Genomic DNA, 5,857 nt, shown 5'->3' with positions numbered 1-5,857 from the left:
CACTCATTGTTTTGTCCTAAAAAAATTAGTATTTTGAAATGTGCAAGTCTTTAAACCTACATAAGCAAAATAGCTTCTATATTTAAACATTCTAAATAGCAATCTCTTTTAAATGAGGAATGTTCTAAACACCACAGTTAATTCTAGAACCGTGGGTTGAAAAAGTCTGATACTGACCAAGAAGGAGCCTGAAAATCTCATCTTTTTTGTTTGTTTGGTTTTGCTTTTTTGTGGGGATCTTAGTTTTGGTTTTGTTTGTGGGTTTTTTTTAATTAGTCTTGAGTATATTAGTGAGGAAAAAAGTGAAGGGGATAGAGGGATATTAATTTCCAAATATATATACTTCTGTCCATGTTTGTTTTCCCATCCGTTATTTAATACTGTAACTGCAAAACTGAAAGTTGACATCATCTCTGAAATACCATGTGCAAGAGTATACATGAAAATTCTTTCAACTGTTGACTGCAATACTTTTGAAGCTTTTTGCTCTCCACATGCTCAGAGCATAATCTGTCTGCCTGTTGCAGCTCAGATGCAAAAAAGAAAGAAAATTAAAAAAAAAAAAAACAGGATTGGTTTTAGACTCTAACCTGGAATGATCTAGCCTCTGGCCTGTCTCTCATTGCTTCCTCTGGAAGGGTCTTCAGGCGGGGGAGTGGCGCGGCTGCTGCAGCATCTGATGCCACAGCCTCGTCTCTGACCTAAAGGGAAAATACCCCAGCATCAGTGGTAATTCTCCTTCAGACACACCAGCGGGGGTGAACGGTGTCCCCTTGAGCCCATTGAGTGGACTTGCTTTGATCACTGGACCTAACATCCATGGATAAAGTATGACTGATTGAATTTTCATTGCAAATAAATCTCTCATTCACAGTGCTGGGAGAGAATGCTACCAAAAAAAAAAACTTGCAAACCTACCAAATTCCAAAACAAATGCATGCTTAGGATTAGTATGGAGGTTTTTTTAACATGAAGACAGATCACTGGACAGTAAAATGGCAGACCAGTTAATTACTGTGATTTTTATAAAGAACATTCATGTAAAGTTTGGGCATTCATAATTCTTGTCAAAGTAGCACCCTAGGGTTCAAAACTTCAATATTTAGAAGGAAAAATACGCAGATCAATGTTCAAAAACTTAGTGGATAGCTTATTAATCCTTGTAAACACCTTTGTGGACTGGTCTTCTCCTCCAAAAACTGTTCCAGATAGAGGAAATAATTCTTCAAGGAAAGTCGTCATCTACGTTTCAACTACAATCTAAAATGTGACAAGTTTCATCTAACTGTCCCAAAACACTAAGGGAATAAAACCTGTTAAGAACAAAACTGAAGATGATTAGAGATTTTTGAGTTAAAAAAAAAAATCCATTTTACTAGCTAGGAACAGGAAGGACAATGGGTGAGACATCATCTAGCAGATATTCTCTGCTTGGAAGTGTTTGGATTGGGACACCCTGACAGGTTCTACCAACTAGGCTTCAGGTTAGGGAACCCACAGTGTCTCGGTAAGTCAATCAGCAACAGCAAAAGACTCAGGGGAATTTTGTGCTACTGAGAATATAGACAAAAGCTTTTCCTCCCCCTGCCATAAAGTTACTTCTTCAGGGAAACAGACCCAGTAAAATTTGAATTGTTTTTATTATAACAACATCCATTATTATGTTTTTCATCAACATCCATTCGGAATTAAAACTGCTACGTTTATATTTCATGAACTTCTCATGAACGTACTCTTATTGAATACGTTCATTCCAGCTGACTTTACTCTGTGGAAGTGAAATCTTCTTTTAGGATACATAAATCACATCAACATTTCCAACAAATGGGAGAACCTGCATTGCTGAAGACCAAACTGTCATTTATACAGGATACCTCCTTCTACAAATCAAAAGGAAACTCCAGTGGGAAAAGGGTATTTCTAAATACATCTGTCTTCTAGTTTAGTGACATTTACTGGACAAGTTTTCTGGAAAATTCTATTGAAAGTAAATCAATTTTATGCTTGTTTTCCAAAATAAAACAAATCAAAAAATGTGTAGAAAGGAGAATCTCTTTTAAGCAAGAGAGTCTCCAAGTCAAATGTACTTACACGCTGAAGTTCATTTAATTGCTCTTGCAGTCTGCAGGCTTTTTCAGCATCTTTTTGCATCTCGTTGAAAGCCCATCTGCATTCTGCAAGCTGCAGGTGCAGTGAGTGGGACTCTACCTCTGCTGCATGAAGCCTTCATAAAAATCCAAATATTTCTTGCTGCAAGATTGCTATGTTTCTCTGTCAGCAAACAAAAACAAGTTGATGGGCTATAAAATCTGCTATTTTAGCAATAAAATGAATAATATTTAAGATCCAAGAAAGTGAAGACAAAACTATAATTTTTTTCTTCTATCTCTAAAAGACATACACAAAAGTCTGAATCTGTCACCTACCAAGGGTTACTGCAAATTCTATTTTCAAAGAACTATTTTCACCTAAAGTCTACTATAAATATTATGAGAGAAAGTGTTTGTCTTTTCATTTTTGTTAAAGGGAAGAAGGTTATCTTTACTGAAAGAAAGGGTGGTAAACATGAGAAAATAGAAAACAATAATAAAAAGCAACCTTAACACTTACATCAAGCCAAAAGCAAATTTCTTATTATAAGCTAATACAGATCTGATAGAACTTGAAAAAAAAAATCTTTTACTTGGATACACTAAACCTCCTCCAAAAATTCTTTGTCAATAAAGAAAAGACCTATTCACACCCTAATGTGTGACAAATCAACTTCTGGAGTGTCCATATAGTAGCACTTGACTGTCCTGGACTCATCACCAGCCTGAAACCAAAGAAATGCTGCTATCAAGGGAGCTTCACCGTTGCTGTAAACCTTCTGTTTCCATGAAGGAGGACTGTCAATCTGCTTACTGTGCTGGGCAGTCTGTCATGGAATCCAGCTTCCAGGGCCTGGTATTTACTCTCTGGAGGCCACGAGCCAGCCTCTCTATCAGTGAGTCCCTCTCCAGGTAGGCTCTGCACCCACGAGCGTTCCCTTGAACTGTCTCCATCAGAACGCTCAGGTTGTCCATCAGTTGTGCAAAGCAGTTCCTGGCTGTGCCGATCAGCGAGTTACTAGAAAGCCAGAGCTCCGAATCTTGAAGAAAAAACAGGACAAAGGAAACATTGAGCAGGTTATTAGTTCCCATTTCTTGTAAGATCACGTTCTTTTTCACTTCTACAGGATGGAAGCTGTAAATATTCTGAAACACAGAATGCTGAATCTGAAACACTGTTCCAACTTTGCTTTTTAATTTTCAATTTATTGAAAACAGCATGATCAAAGAAGAAGGTGCCTGAAACTGAATCCAAACACATTTGATTCAATGGCAACTTTTATACAAATTTAGGGTTTAGCCTTTTGGAAAATGCATCACCTTGTCTTTGTCCTGCTATTTCCCTTTATTCACATAAATTATCCCTCTTCTAATATCCTTTCTTCTGGGACAAAAATGTGGGGATTCTAAAAGTAGAGGTTAATAAAGAACCAGGGATGGCAGCAATGCAGATGGACCAAGGGAACGTGTATCAGTTCTCACTGTAAATAAACTCCAGAAACACTCTCCAGCCTTCAGCTTCCATGGCTCTATATACTGAAAGGATATAATATCCTATCAGCTGCTTAAGAAAATGAATCTGTTCCAACAGTACAGAAATGTGATCATTCAGAGAATGTAGAAAAGAGTTATTATTTTATCCTGCAATGAAATTACTTCTTCAGGGAAACAGTCCCACTAAACTAAAATTTGTATTGACTAGCTCAGGACATAACCTCTAGTCAAAGACGTCTATCATAAATATCAGAAATATGTCTTCAGAGCTGTGATCCAGAATAGTTTAGATAAAATCATAAAAATGGAAATTATATAACCACCCTGACTTATTTATTTTTAAATATATTTCTGCTACAACAATATACAGTTAAAATTACCTTGTTTGCTGAGAACACCCTGCAGTTCAGAGATGGAACTGATTATTGCAGTATAGAGGTTAGAGCTAGACAACCAGTGAAGTGCTTCAATACAGTCAACTCCTTCCTCTCCAAAACCTGTGAAAGAGAATTGCAGCTAGCAGGATAACTGAATCACTAAGATATGGCACACTGCTATCTCCAGCTCTTTCAGAAATTAATCAAAAATAAGCATATAAACAACAAATTAGACAGAACAATTTAGACTGTTTTAAGCATGCTTCCAGAATTACTTTAAAAAAAAAAAAGTAGATAAATCTTCTAATTTGCAAAACATTTTTGATACTATTTATCCTTTTAGAGGGAAGTATAAACTGGTCTGGCAACAGAAAGGGGCAAGTAGACATAATCTCAAAGGAAAATTTTGAAATCCTATGCTAATATTTTACCTGAATCAGAAAGCAATTTTTGTGGAAAATTCTAGGAATTTTAGTAGGAAATAGGTATTAAATATTATTACAAAAAGAAGAGGAAATACTTCTTCCAAAAAAAAAAAACAAAGGTGACAGTTAATCATTTAGGAACATTGCAAGATCCTTATCACAGAGAAGATGCTGCAGCGCCTAGTTCTGAAATCTGTAACATAAATATCAAGGATATCAGATACTGTTGAGTTCACGTGCATAATTGCAATTTTACTTGCAATGCTTAACATAAGAGTAGGCATTTGCTCTTAGAGTGAAATACTCTCATGAAGAAACACAAAAAACATAAATCCATAAATAATAATTGTCAGAATGTCATTAAATATGTCTTTATGCCCTAGCAATAGTAATAATATTGCTCTTTGTTATTCCCTAAGCGTGTAATTTGATTTAACTCTTTAAGAACATTTCACTTACGTGGCACAGGATGCCTGCCTCTGGATTCTCCCAGACAAACTTGAATTCCAGAGCTTCCTCTGCATCCATCTGTCCAGACAAAAAAGGTACAAGAATATCGGGCCAGAGCCCTCAGCCTGTTAGCAGCCAGAACTGCGATCACAGCTCTTCGGAACACATAAACCAGGTTCTTGGCTCTTCTCTGCCTCAGCCTGCCTTCGTCCTGGTTTCTTTCCATGACAGCAGGGAGAGCATAAAGGAGGCTGACGATCTTGTGGTTCAAGAGTTAGTGCTGGTTCACCTGTTCCTGGAGAATGTCTCTTTGGCAAGACGTGGCGCACAGTCGGCCGTAGAGAGAGCACAGGGCCCCTGACAGCAGCGCACAGGCTGCCAGCAGGGGTGAGCGTCTAATAATGAATTTTTCAAGGAATTGTTTTCCTGGGTCAGTTGTGCACACATTTGTTTAAGGCCACACAGTTTTTGCCTGTTTTTCTGCTCCCTTTCTTCACATTCCTGCAACAGAAACAAACCAAACAAAAATGGAAGAAATATTAACTATTTTAATATAAATGGAAGAAATATTAACTATTTTAAGATGGTTTTTACCTAGACAAGATCAAAAAGAAAATTCTTAGTTTTGCCATTCAAATGATTCATTAAAGGAATAAAAATTGTTAGTAATGATAGTGATAAAAGTATCTCTTCTAGTCAACAATTACAGAATCAGATATATGAAACCAAAGCAATGGTAGGAGGGAAATTTCCATGATCATCAATTGCAAATGGACTCCTGATTTCTGACAACAATTCACCCACACCATGACAGCTCACAGAAGGTCCAACACCACTTGTCTGCCCACAGTACAGTTTTAGCGGTTGACTTAGTTGGAACATCCTCCAATTTCAGAGAGGACACTGCTCTACCAAGCAGAAAACCAGTGTAAGTGAAAGGAAAAATGAAAGGAAGGCTGGAATATGAAACTAGACAAATTTAAGTTTTCACCATGCAAAGACTTCCAGTCCTGAAATCTGC

General features: G+C 37.1%; 1 pseudogene; it reads right to left on the bottom strand.

Moving 5' to 3' along the window:
• Nucleotides 1–723: 723 nt before the first annotated feature.
• Nucleotides 724–5,062, bottom strand: LOC136569475 (coiled-coil domain-containing protein 171-like; annotated as a pseudogene).
• Nucleotides 5,063–5,857: the final 795 nt, after the last annotated feature.

This window comes from Molothrus aeneus (genome assembly GCF_037042795.1).
Source record: "Molothrus aeneus isolate 106 chromosome Z unlocalized genomic scaffold, BPBGC_Maene_1.0 scaffold_33, whole genome shotgun sequence".
Lineage (NCBI taxonomy): Eukaryota > Metazoa > Chordata > Aves > Passeriformes > Icteridae > Molothrus > Molothrus aeneus.
The sequence above is the reverse complement of the archived record's forward strand: the minus strand, read 5'-3'. Positions and strand labels throughout refer to the sequence as shown.